General features: G+C 38.7%; 1 long non-coding RNA gene across 2 annotated transcripts; it reads right to left on the reverse strand.

Moving 5' to 3' along the window:
• Nucleotides 1-9,410: 9,410 nt before the first annotated feature.
• Nucleotides 9,411-12,630, reverse strand: LOC108496054. Of its 2 annotated transcripts, XR_001874300.1 has the most exons (5): nt 12,329-12,630; nt 12,183-12,241; nt 11,308-11,389; nt 10,478-10,579; nt 9,411-9,441 (listed from the first exon to the last, which is right to left on the reverse strand). It is a non-coding gene; the product is annotated as an uncharacterized LOC108496054 (long non-coding RNA). The 2 variants fall into 2 exon arrangements; XR_001874301.1 differs by lacking the exon at nt 11,308-11,389 and having other exon boundaries at nt 12,183-12,630.
• Between the last annotated feature and the right edge of the window lie 978 nt (nt 12,631-13,608).

Genomic DNA, 13,608 nt, shown 5'->3' on the forward strand with positions numbered 1-13,608 from the left:
TGCAAGTACTCACCAGTCTGTCCCCAGTGCTCGGTTACATTCGGCCAGAGAGATTATAGGAGTCTTTTGGTTGCCTGGATGGATGAGCATCCAGTTTAAGATAAACACTTGCACATTTGAATTTTCATGCGAGAATACTTGCCAGTATAACTGCAGATTTGCTTTCCGCAAATACACAGACAAACCAGCTTGACTGTAAAATACTCACGAAACTCTGTGTGTTTGAAAACAAGTGCAATTAAATATGAAGGCAAACCCACTGCAGAATATTCGCAATGTCTGTTCACATCAATTATTTTCTGCAGTAAAGGATCATGTGTGCCTGTGATCCTACGGAAAAATATTATTTTTATATTAATGTTATGTGAAATGAAGTAGAATCATCAACTTCATTTGAGAAAAAATGGAAGAGGCAACTATAGCTGATCAGCAGCAAAAAGTCTCTTAGCCCCAAATTAAAAAGACCAGTAGATAAAATTCTGTTTCAACCAATTAGGTTTCTGTGCTTCTTTTTTGTCCTTTTTCCCCAATGATCAGTTTTTTCCTTTTCAGGGCCCAGTAATGGGTTAATTATATGTAACACATGTTCTTGTAATCAGTGAAGTTTGTTTTCATCTAGGTGCTCTTTTAAGAGGAACTTGCTTGTCTTCTCTGGTGTTGAAGCAGTAAGGAATTTAATTGGCAGCCAGAAACATTGTTACTGAAATATTCGAAACCTGAAGCAGATAGTTCCCAAATGTGTGACTTAGGCCAACTAAACCAACCCAGCACAGACTCAGGTCCTCCGGGATGACCTATTCCCTCCCAAAGCTTTAAAATGGAGAGAGTCACCAGCTCTGCTCCTCATTATTGTTGTCTCAGCTTACTGCCCTAAAGAGAGGGGTAGTGGGAGGATGAGAGAGGTGCTAATCCACAGAGAAAAATACAAAAAGATTTACACCAGAGCTGAGTAAATATGGGTAAAGGAATGAACCCAATGTCTTTTTGAGCAAAATGCTCTGTAAGTAATTTGCTTGATAAAACACAGCTCACATTTGGGCGGGGAGCTATGTTAGCAGACAGAGTGGAAATAGCATTAAACCTCCTTTAAGATGGTTTGCATAATGTCAAATAGGTTAAAGAAACCCTGCTTCCTAAATTAAAGCCATATTACTCTTAAAGGAAAAATTTACTTTGGACAATAGTAGTGGAAAGAATGACTAAATAATATAACTGTAATTAATTATTCACACGTGAACAGCATATAATGTTTGTGATTGCCCACAGTGTGTAATGTACAGAGGGAAGTAATTGATATGTGCTTTTGTATTGTCTGGGCCACCAAACAGTGCCAAACCAGGAAGGAAAGGGGAAGCACGTGTTCAGGGTTTATGCATATGGGAAGGCCCATTGCAGCTTTAGACAGATCTCCAGGAACATGTATGTCAAGTCAAGAATTCTTCAAGAATAACTACTGAGTTCCCCCTCCCAAACCTGTCCCCCAGCAGCTTCTCCTCCCTCCAGGGGAAAAAAAAATCCAATTCCATAGTGTGGTTGTCTTTAGGGCACCTTACACAGAACAAAAACCCCTAACTGAAACCAGGACCCGGACCTGTCTTTGAGGAGAAAGCAAAGATTTCCAAGTGCTAGTCTTCCTCTCTTGATCTTATATACTTCTGTTGTTAGTGAAAACTGTAAAACAGTATTTACAAGCTTCTGCACAGCATGAGGCTGCCCGTATGAAGCACGGCAGAGAAGAGCTGGTTCTCTATACAACAGTGCAACCTAGTGGCTCTCAATAAAAGCTCTGCCCTTCAGCCACAAAGCTGTTTGGCATCTTTTGCTGATATGTTAGTATTTGAAAAACAGTACTTGCATCAAACGGTCTTGCTTTACAAGTCATTCGGTTACATAGTTAGGACGGGCATGGGAAAGAGGTCTCTTCAATAGCATCCCAGAAATTCAAAAATGTTGGCATAACACATGCAATGAATTTTGGGACAGTGAATGGTAGGTTGGCATTGGGTTGCGCCTTGCAGGCTATTACTCAAGTTGTGTGATTTATGCAACTGGTTTTGATGAAAGTAATGTGATTATTCATGTGTGTAAGGATTTCTGTCTTGCTTAAAGGTTACTGGACCAGACCCTGAACCAGAAATTCTTCAGTAAGCTATCATCAGTACCAAAGCAGGGCTACTGACAGGCTTGAAGTCATCTGCTCTTAGAGGGACAGGTATTTATTGCAAACTGATGTTAAGTTTGCCCACATTGTTTGGAGGATTTTAGATTTGAAGGATACAGAATACTGCAAGGAGTGCAGTAATGGCAACTAGAGCAGTGTTGTAAATTCCATTAAATAGAAAATATTGTCTAAATAAAGGCTTGATCCAAAGCCCATTTAAAAGTCATTGCAGGGAGGGTGCTTTAAACGTTCTGATCTGCCCATTAGAGAAAAGCAGGAGGGGGAAACAGCCTCATTTAGTGCTGACACAATGTTTTCAATTCAGATCATTTGTAATAAGATGCTCTTTAGCCAAATCATTTAAGTCATTTGGAAATCATTTAGAATTCTCTTTCAGAGCAATTAGTAAAAAGCTAAAAGCCTCAAATGGTTCTTTGTGATGGTTTCATAATTATTATTTTAAACCAAAAAGTATCACCTTAAAGCAGAAAAAGAAAACTATTCATTGCAACTGAAAGTATCTGTGTGCATTCTGGAGATCTGAGGGATAGAGAAAAGGTGACCTTTTCCAGATCTATGCATTCCATATAACAATCTTTTCCTGCCTCCCGAAGAACGCACTGGGGAGGAAATCATTCACTGTACTTGTTTATATGAGATGTTATAGTAAGAATTAAATGTAATTTAGTGGGACAATAAAATCTTCTCAAGTACTGATATTCGACACAGTATTGTTGTGTTTGGGGTGGATTTGGGGATGATTAAATGAGTAAATCACACAGATCTGAAACATTTTTTTTCACCTCCTCAGATGGCATCTTGATCGTGCATGCACTGTGAACACCAAAAGCCTATAGGTCAGACCTGAAATTATAGCTAAAACTCAGGTCCTGAGGTACATGGACTGTTTATATCGATGAAAATTTATGATCTCTATACCTTAAATCCCCGGCCTCTCTTTTACATTGACTTCTTTACTATTTGCTGCTTTATTTTATGGTGATCCCTTGCCCTCTATAAATATATCACGGTTATTTAACCCTAGATCCCAACCATAGTTTTCAGTATTTCAGGAGGGATCTATTTGTTACATAGTCTGCTACTGGGGGGTTTATAATCCTATATATTAGCAGCTATTATTTTACTGAAGTTAAAAATTTTCAACTATTTTCATCTTGTCATTTAACTTGATGCTATTTGGTATTACAGCCAAGAACAGAAAACTGTCTGCTGTTTTTCTAAGATTATATTGAGGTAAAAATCTTCTTTAATCTCCTGCAGTGATTGAGTTATTTTCTATTAAATATTTATCAGTGGAAAAATGAATAAATTTAACTGTAATAAATTATAGTTTGGCAGATTTAATTGCCTATTGTTATTTAAAAAAAAATCAGCCTTATAAAAATCTGACCTAATCCTAGAAACATGCCATGGAGTAATTAAAGTTTTCTGTGGGGATAGACTGCAATAATTATCTTGTTTTGACTGAGCTTCTTATTATTTTAGCTTGAAAAATAAAACTGAAAAACAGGAAAGGCATATAGATTCGCAAAACCTATTGTCTGATGTTAAAATTGTTAAGAAAATATGAGTCAGTATTATGCAAATTCTGACCTAATCCCAGCAACATATTGGTAGGTAATTGTATTTTTCTTTAAAAGGGGACAGACCCTACAATAATTATGCCTTGTTAGTGTCCACATTGCTATATTTTTGATTTATGTATTTTTGTGGGAGCTGACAGATAAGCAAGAAAAATTGACATATTATAAACTAATAAAAATAAATAATATCTGAATCTGCCTAGCAGCAATGCACATTGGGAAGCTAAATCAATGCATTAATCACACAAATTTTGAGTAAAGTATAGTTTGTGCTAAATGAAAAACTGACCTATAACAAACAGAGCTAAATGTTGAAATTTTAGCACTACTTGGATTTGGACTTGCCTTAATTCCTGAGGTCAAATAATGTAAGAATTTGACTTATACTATTTGTCTGATTATCCTGCACAATATTGCAGGACAAATTTGTGCCCTGCTCATGTTTCTTATGATTTTAATAACCTTCCACCTGTTAGAGCTGTCTTGTTCCCCAAGGAAAGAAACAATCATCTTTAAAAGAAAAATTTGGTTAGCATCTTTCTCTTTCTCTCTCTCTCTCTCTCTCTNCCTTACTTGCTTTCAAAGTGACGGCACGTTCAGGGGAGTCTGCCTGCCCGCCTTTTGCACTTCCACACGGTATCGCGTGGACATCTCCCCCACACTCGCGTGGACATCTCCCCCACACACACACCAAAAAAAAGAAAAGACAAAAACAACCAAAACAAAACAACAACAACAACAACAACAACAACAACAACAACAACAACAACAACAACAACAACAACAACAACAAAAACACATAATTTTGGTATCCAGTAACCACTGGGTCTGGGAGTTCTGCTCTAGTGCACAAGTGTTGTGGACAAATTGACAATGTAAACATTACAGAAATGAGCTCAGGGTTGGGCAGAATCTAACAACTGATATTGTCTAACACAAGTGGTAGGAAACTGATGAACTGTTCACAGTATCATGCCTTGCTTCAGCTTCTGCCCATATAATCTCATTGTACCGACACCTGTGTTGACTGGTTGGGCCAAATCCAGATGTGTTAATAATAGCACCAAAGGTGCCTGGGTCTGAATTTTTCTGAGTGATTGCAATTTAAATATAAAGAAATTATCAAACTATTGTGAACAAAGGACATGTCTTCTCTCATGCCATCTGCAAATACCACTGCATATCATCCTGCTTTGGCATTTCCAGAGTAATCTATTCTTTAAGGGCTTTAAAGAAAGGATTGCACAAGCTTGGTGGGAAAAAAAAAGAAACGAGTTCTGGAAAATTGCTCCGCTAAAAGACAATTCCCTCTGCAGCTTCCCAGCTCCTAGGTAAAGCCCATTCCTCGCAGGCTCACAGGCTGCATATCTGCTCCACTTACTAGGTCTGGGAGCACTGTGCAGTACAAGGTGCCCAGCGGTGGGATACCTGTCTTGCTCCTGGTAGCCAGCTGAGCAGAGCATGAGCTGAGGCCACCCACAACCTCAGTAGGTGACACCTTCCAAGAACACCAACCTCAGCTTCAGCTGGCATGTAATACACATGGTCATGGTATATCACAGAACCATGGAATCACAGAATAGTTCAGGTTGGAAAAAAACCTCCAAGATCATTGTGTCCAACCATTAACACAGTACCGTCATGTTTTCCACTAAACCATATCCCCAAATGCCACATCCACATGCTTCGTGAACTTGTCTTGATAGCCCCTTGAGGGCTACTTTGTGCCTGCTGTTGCCATGCAAATGCATTTTATTTAATGTGTCATTTCAACGAAAGAACTGAGGGAGATCAAATGACACTGCCAAGTGATGAGTTCAAAATAAAAGATAAAAAAAGAGCAATATATAAAAATGAATACAAATGAAGTAGTTTTTCACACAAAAGCATTTAGCACCACCCATGAGTCAGATTCAGGGGTGAAAGCCATCCAGTTGACCCTAGATATTGGTGGCAAAGAGCACTCAAAATTTACATTAATTCAAAAGGTAACAATTTTTTGCAGAAAAAGATATCAAATGCCATAAAACCAAAAAAGACTGTAAATACAGATATAAGGTATATGAACATACAACCATTTGCATTCAGATATATGTACCTGAACACACATTTGGCAAAAGCAAGTCTTCTCAAGAAGGTATTTCAAATCCTTCCCTGACTTTGTTATTTCCCAGTGGCTACCCTGCCTCATCAACATATTTGGTATATGAATCCAAGACCTATTTAGCTTTCACAGCAACAATGCAGGCATGAACTCAGAATTCAGGACTACACGCCTCTTTTGTTGATATCCCTGAGATTATGGTACAATCATCATTTCCACCATGTTACTAAAGGAACATCCTGCTTCAGGGTCTTTCATCACTCACACTGCAGTGCAAATCAGGGAGACTTGGGTCATGTGAGATAAGAACTGTTCCTAAAATATCCAATACAGTTTTTCATCTGTATTCCTGCAAAGAGCAGCTGAAATAATATAATTGATTTCATTAACTGAATCTACTCACGAATCTCATAAAAATATACTAACAAAGGTCACCAAGTACCTCCATCCAAATGATACAGACTGCACCTATAGAATCACAATTATCTTGTATTTTTCTGTCATTTCAACACATGAAACCACCAGTGCCAAGATGCGTTTCTTCCAAGACAAGGGAGCTAATCATGAGTCTCAGTGGGGAAGCTTGCAAGAAGCATCTACAAGGGAGCCCAGTTTTGGAGCCCACTGGCTTCCCCACTCGAATTGTGAACTTTGGTGGAAAGGATAGGAAGCACAGCAGCCTCTTTATCCAGTTTTGTACTATGAGCAGAGGAGCAGTAGGAGCTGTGCTTTCTCATAGGACATGGGACTTGGAGCCTAACAGCAGCACAAGAGGGGAGGAAGAACAAGAACTGCTGATGGAGGGAGTCCTGGCAGAGGTCTCAGTAGAGTATTTCTCTGTGAGAAGAAGTGCTGGAGAAATAAATATCAATTAATGGTAACAGTTTTAACAACTGGTTCTACCAAGTGGAATGAAGCACCTCCCAGATAGCCCTCAGAGTAAAGATTAACACATATTTGAACAATAAATATTAACATAAAGCTTATATAATTTTAAGGTTAGTAAACCAACACCAAATTCATTAGGCAAATAACTGCTAACTTATTAGCTCTGGCGCTGCTCAAATAGCTCTCTGTCCCAGATACATACAAGGTAGCAGCCATTCTGCCTGGATGATAGGGCTGTCATGATGATGTTTAGGAGTCCATGGTGCAGAAAAATGTGTACAGTGTGGTAGAACAAGCAGACCCACATTTCTGACTCTAGACACCTGCAAACGTCATGTTACTTATCAAAATGTATAAACATGCTTGCACCAAGCCATGGGCCGTTAGAACCCGATGCTTCTCAAAAGCAAAGCATTATAAGACAATTTTAGTAAATATCTGCATTAACAAATAAAAGAGCAGCATTTTGACACAAGAATATCCTACATAATCTGAGACGATTTTGGCATGGAGTTGTTTATAGCAAAGCATTAAGTTCAGCTATAACACCAGCTGACTTGTTCTCTGGAAACTCTATTCCCTGAAAGGCAGCATTACAATTAAAGAGTGAAGAGTATTTCAGCTGACATAGCATTCCTGCTATAGGCACAGTCAATCAAGAGAAAGGCCAAAGCAACAGTCAGATAAAAGACTAATAAAGCTACGAATGACAATAAAAGTCCACTGAAAGCTTTATTAGATGGTGAAAACCTAGCTCAGAACATAAAACAGCCCTTACGCAGAATAACCCCCAAACCTTTTACCACAGCTTGCAATAGATGTCACACTGTGCTGGTGAGGGCCCTGAAAAGCATAACATACACCAAAAAATCAAGGTCCAATCAGAACTGCAAATAGACTGGTATGCTGAGTAGGTTGCTTTATTGTAATATTCTGTGACAGAGGTTGGACTCTCCCTGAACTCCCTGGGAACAGCAATTCCTTAGCTACCTTTTCTAATCTGTAGATCTCAAATTACTTTGAAAGAAATAAAATGTCCCATTTTTCATTTTCCAGAAAGGGAAGTTGAGGCATAGAGGGATGTTTTAACACTTCATTATGAATTTCTCTTAAGTAATTTAAGCCTCAAATTATGGGAAGATGTTGTGTGGCCTAAGCAAATTCATGTACATATACATTTTTAATGTATTTCTGGACATCCCACAAGTTTTAAGATTAAAATTCTTATGGTCAGGACATTCACATGTTGGTAGCTTTTTTTGTGTCAGCAAAACAGGTATGCTACTTTCTTGTTAATAATGTGTATTTTTTTAAAGGAAAACGTGATATGAAATTCTAAGTTTCATATTTTTCTTTATAGTTATAATGGTCCTCAAAAATATCTTCTGAGAAACTGGCACATAGGAGTGTATCATTCCTTCACTTAGTAAAGTACAGCTTTAGTAAATATTAAAAATTTCTGCAAGATTAATACTGTACCAAGTTGAATTTATTTTGTGTTATTAGAAGCAGTCCTAGCAGAATGAACACTGCCGTGTTCAACAATATTTGGAGGCAAGAGAATAAGTGAACATGTGAAAGCTAAACCACAACACAGCAAAGCATACAGTCTTTCTGCACCACAAAGGTGAATGTTAGGATAATGGTGTAACCAGATAATTCAGGGACTCTAGTAAGAGGATAAAAGACTGGGAGACTGGCACTCATGCTAATAGATGAAAGTAACTGGGGCTCCTGTGTTTTGCACTGTACATATGCTTAATGCATACGTGCTTGGTGCAGTGAGGCATTTAAGCATCCTTTGAGCAGCACTTCTGTCCAGTCAGAGCTGGGGAGAGTTTACCTTCTTTACAAGAATAATTCACAACAAGAACTGCTCCTAGAAGGCTTCATGTGTGAGATTTCACCAGATTTCTTTCCCAAACACGATACATCCTCCAGCAATACCAAAACAGGGTGTGTAACCTGACACAGTCCCCATGTGTACCCTTAGTTTCATCTGCCCCTGCTCTTGGCTGCCAATACAACCTCACATTTTTGCATATTATGAATTAAAGTAACCACCCCACAAAAAAATCATAATTTTTTCTCAGTATGAGAGAAATATCACAATGGTCCCAGGGAAAACATCAGCCTAAGTAGGTATATACATATGGTCAACTTAGTCTAGTGGGAGCTAAGGCTCAGGCTATCAGGCTGTCTTTGGATCCATACTCGGCAAGAAAAATTGGCAATAGGCAGTGATCCTTGAACCATTTCGGTTTGGGTTGTTTTGTTTTTTTTTTTTTTAAGTCCTCTTATATTTGTACGACAGATTCAGTGGTTTCAAGGAAGCTCCTAAGAAGAAGTTTACCTGCTATCAGGTGAATTCTATGTTAGATCTTGGCCCTTCAGCTTAATATTCCCATTAAGGTGCCAGTTGCAGGGACAAAGCTGCCCATTAGAATTGCATAATTATGCTAAAGAACTGAGGTCATAAGACCCACTGTGCAAAAATGTGGGAGATAGAGCCCAAATAGTTTGCAATCTAAATAAACAGAGTCCTCAAAAAATAACAGAAGGACACAGAAAGATGAATGGACTTGCAGAGGGTGCATAGCAAAGAAGAGGTTGAGCTAAGATTAACACGCAAGGCTCTTGGCACTAATTTTTTCTTAATTTCAGTTAACTATATTTTACTAATTCTGAAAAAAAAAAAAAGAAAAACATCATTAGAAGTGGTGGAGTTACCATCTTCAGAGATATTCAAAACCTGTCTAGACATAGTTCTGGGCAACAAGCTAAAGGTGGCCCTGCTTGAGCAGGGAGTTTGGTCAAATGTCCCATCCAACCTCAACTATGCTATGCTTCTGTGAACATTAATAACTCATTTTATTTTTGAAAATTAGTAGTTTTGCCCAGATTTAAGCCACTAAACTTGAATACAAACCTCCATATTTCTACTGCCTGAAATTACATATGTATACATAGTTACATATATAATGTATTTTTTATATATTTAGCAATTGCAATAAAAAATCTTTTAGCAATTCTCTTAGCAGGCTCCCCCTTTTTAGATTTAATAATGTTGCAAGCAAAGGAAACATCTGACTTTGGAATTATATCAACACAAAGCAGTTACTTTTGGCTTCTAAATATGATAGGATCATATAAAACATCTGCAAGTCATTGGTTGGAGCACGGATTAGAAGGAAAAAGTTCTAGGATATTATGCATATGTACTATTCATTAGGCCTTAAGTCCAATTTAAGCAGCATGCAGTCCATGTGCATTGGCTTATAATGAGTTACTTTAATGCACAAACAAGGTGAACACTGTTAAGACTAATACCTGTAGAACTTGCTCCAGTTGGCACCTGCTAAGCACTATACATTCTGAAAACATTCTGAAAACATTATTCCAAATGCTTCAAGAACTTCTGAACACCTTTTTAAGATGCATGTGTTTTCAAATTATGTATAAATTCTTCAAAAGATCAATTAAATTCCCCAGACTTTATGTAGCTTGTTAGATTTGGGGGCAAGGGTGTTGGAGGGGTATTAAATAGCAAGAGTCTGGAGATAGTCTGTTTATTTATGACACAATCAATTAGTGCTTATTCTTTTTGAGTGAGGAAATATTGTTTCCAGTTCAAACAAGAAAAAAAGATTAAGAGTAGCTTTAAATATTTCTTAACATATTAGAATATGAAACGGGCAGCTAAGGGAAGAATGCCATTACCTTCTCTGTTTTTTATTCATTTTGATCGTCACTGTAGAAGAAAACCTGAGTCATGAAATGCACCAACACAGATGTTTCCATAGGGAAGAGGAACCACAAAGTCTTAAATGAAAAAACAGCAACGTATTTTAAAAAAAAAAAAAAAAAAAAAGAGAGAGAGGAAAAAAAGAGATGTATTGAACTTCTTTACACAATTAAGCAGCATTTACAGCCAGATTTCACAAAGCTCAGCTCAGTTATGAATAATCCACACCCAATATGAGATGCAGAGTGTATCACAGAGTATCATGGAGCATTTTCTATCCTGTGCAGTCATCACACCTTGTGGAAGGACACAGTTAGGGCGTGACACACTGTGTCACAGAGCTTTAAAGTCCCTAACCAGAGAAGAGATGTGCTTTCTTTTCTATGTTTTATCTCAAATATTGGAAACAAGTACTGTTCTTTACACAACACTAATGACACTTGCTTTTCTATTCCAACTTATCAGACTAGATTTGTCAAACCGAAAGACAGAATTTATCTATGCACATTTATTCTTAAGCAATCAGTTCACCTGAATAACAGTAAAAATTAAATTTTAAGATAATGTTTATTTTTTCATAAATAAAGATATGTAGAGATTCAAGAATAAGTTACAGCAATTTGAGGAGCACTCAGAAGCTATTGTCACCCAAAGTCTGCTACATGTATACACAAAAACATTTCTGGTGTAAAGGATTGAATTCAGGGTTGTCTTTATTCATGTAAATCTTTTAACTGCAACCGCTTCCTTCCTTCTCCCTCTCCCCCTCCACCATCCCCACTCTGCATTTCTCCCTAAATCTCACTTTCTCTTCTTCCAGTCAAGCTTCCTTTGAGATAGCCCTACAAAGTGGCATGCTGGCATTCCTTCAGTTTTCTTTCTCTTGACTGCAAATAAGGATGAGTCAGGTCAGAAAGGACTGGTTGGGTTTTCTTTTTTTTTTTCCATCCCCTCATAAGAAAAAGCTCTCATACTTTTAAAGACTGCTTCTCAATTCCTACCCATAAGTTCCACAAGTTTATAAATGTGCGTGTGCACGTGTCTACATGTATATGTTTGTATTTATGGGATAGCATAGCATAGCATAGAGTAGAATAGAATAGAATAGATGTATGTGTCTTTCATGATGCTTGAGGATATCTGAATTCTGAGTCAGCTTCAGAAAGGTCTGGGAGGGGAGGTACAACCCTTGCCACAGCAAGGAGTCACTCTTGGTGACATCTCTCACTCTGACCAAGGAACACAAAGGTGTGATTTAATGTATAAGGCCATGAAATAAGCAGATCACAGGTGTACTAATTATTTTTCTTTTTTGGAGGGGGGAACAGTGCTTTTTTGTGTCATTTGTTTGTTTATTTGTTTGTTTTCTTTAGTACTAAAAATTAATTTACAGATGGATCAGCTCTTTTTGACACCAGACCATAAATTCTGGCACAAAGTCCTAGCAAGAGCAAATGGTAAGCAATTGGATCACTCTTTTCGGTGTTGTCTTGGTTTAAGCTGGTGTAGAACCATATCCTACATCCCCCCATCTCACATACAGAGTGAAACTGTGCTAAAAGGTGAGTACAGAGAATCCCCTTACATTTCCAGGGCTCTGACCATTCAGCTGTTTGTCTGTCTGTAAATTGCTTAATTATTTTTTTTCAAATCATTTTGATTTCAATTGGCTAGACTTACCAGAGGTTTAGAAATTTCCAAGTCACAAAGCTTACACAAGCTTTTGTGAAAAATGGCATCTGTGCATTGGGAGAGGTAAAGAGCTCAGCATGAGAAAATCATTTTAAAAAGCAGTATGAACTCAAGGATTATGTCTTGTCTCTGACCAATGTGCACAACTGGGCCATCAACACAAGGTGTTCAAAATCAGCTTGGCATTGTTCTCCCTCTTGTGTAGGCTCCTCCTCCAGGAAGATGAGGGTACTGTGTTAGACTATTTGAGACATGAAGGAAAAATGGAAGTTCACATCAGGAAAGATAACTGAGATCATGAGGAAAAAACTGAGACACTTATGGTCTAGGTATGGGTACGCAGAACACAAATCCACTTAATTACATCTACAGTTTGTGGGAAAATTTGGTAAATTATACTCATTAATTCTAGATGTTGCAAATAACAGTGTTTTATCTGTTACTTTTGTTTAGGAAAGTGAACTTTAAAACAGTTGAAAGAATTTTTAGACCTAGTTTTATTATGACATATCTACTCACATCATGGTGCGGCGCCACCCGGCCCCGCGCCCGGAAGCGCCCGCGCAACACCATCCGGCCTGCCCCAAAAGAACACGAGGCGCCACCCGGCACTGGGTGCACAGGCCCAGCCCCGGGCACGCGAGTCCCAGCCCCGAGCGGGGAAAGGAGAGAGAGAGAGAGAGGGAGAAAGAGAGAGAGAGGGGGAGTTTCGCCGGTGTAGACTGTGCCATCGTGGGAGATGAGAGGGGGAGCCCGGAACACACAGAAGAGAAGGACAACTCTAAACCCAGGCAGATGGAGCTCGATCAGCCCTGTAAGGCCATCCATCTAAGAGAAGGTCACTCTAATTAAACCTACGTCCTGAGGACCTCGCTGCCACTGTCCAAGTTCGCTCGGCCCTGGCAGATGAACCTCAGGATTAAAGGGTGGGCTCAGTTCTGCACATACTGCGTCTCACCTAAAATCTTAATAGAAATCTAAGCCTCAGAAGGACACGGCTAATGCACTCAGATAACCTTAACTGCACATTTTCAAAGCCCTGTATCGACATCTACAAATGCAGTCACACAAAGACCAAAATACAAAGGCATATACACCTGCCTCCAAAGGTGTACCCAAATTAACTCTAGCTGGAACATCAGAACCATGCTCAATTCTGCGGATAGCAGACGTCCTGAGCGTTGGTCTGCCTTGATTGGCCATGAACTGTCACGTCTCAACATCAACATTGCTCCTTTCAGCAAAGTTCGCCTTCATGAGGAAGGCAGCCTCAGAGAACATGGTGCTGGTTACATACTCTTTTGGTCAAGTAAGCCCAGAACCGAAAAACATCTCTCAGGAGTCAGCTTCATGATCAAAAACTCTATTCTTCCTAAACTCAAAAATCTGCTGACAGGTCATTCTGACTGAATTA

The sequence above is a fragment of the Lepidothrix coronata genome, unplaced genomic scaffold (genome assembly GCF_001604755.1).
Source record: "Lepidothrix coronata isolate B3197 unplaced genomic scaffold, Lepidothrix_coronata-1.0 Scaffold36, whole genome shotgun sequence".
In the NCBI taxonomy this organism is placed as follows: domain Eukaryota; kingdom Metazoa; phylum Chordata; class Aves; order Passeriformes; family Pipridae; genus Lepidothrix; species Lepidothrix coronata.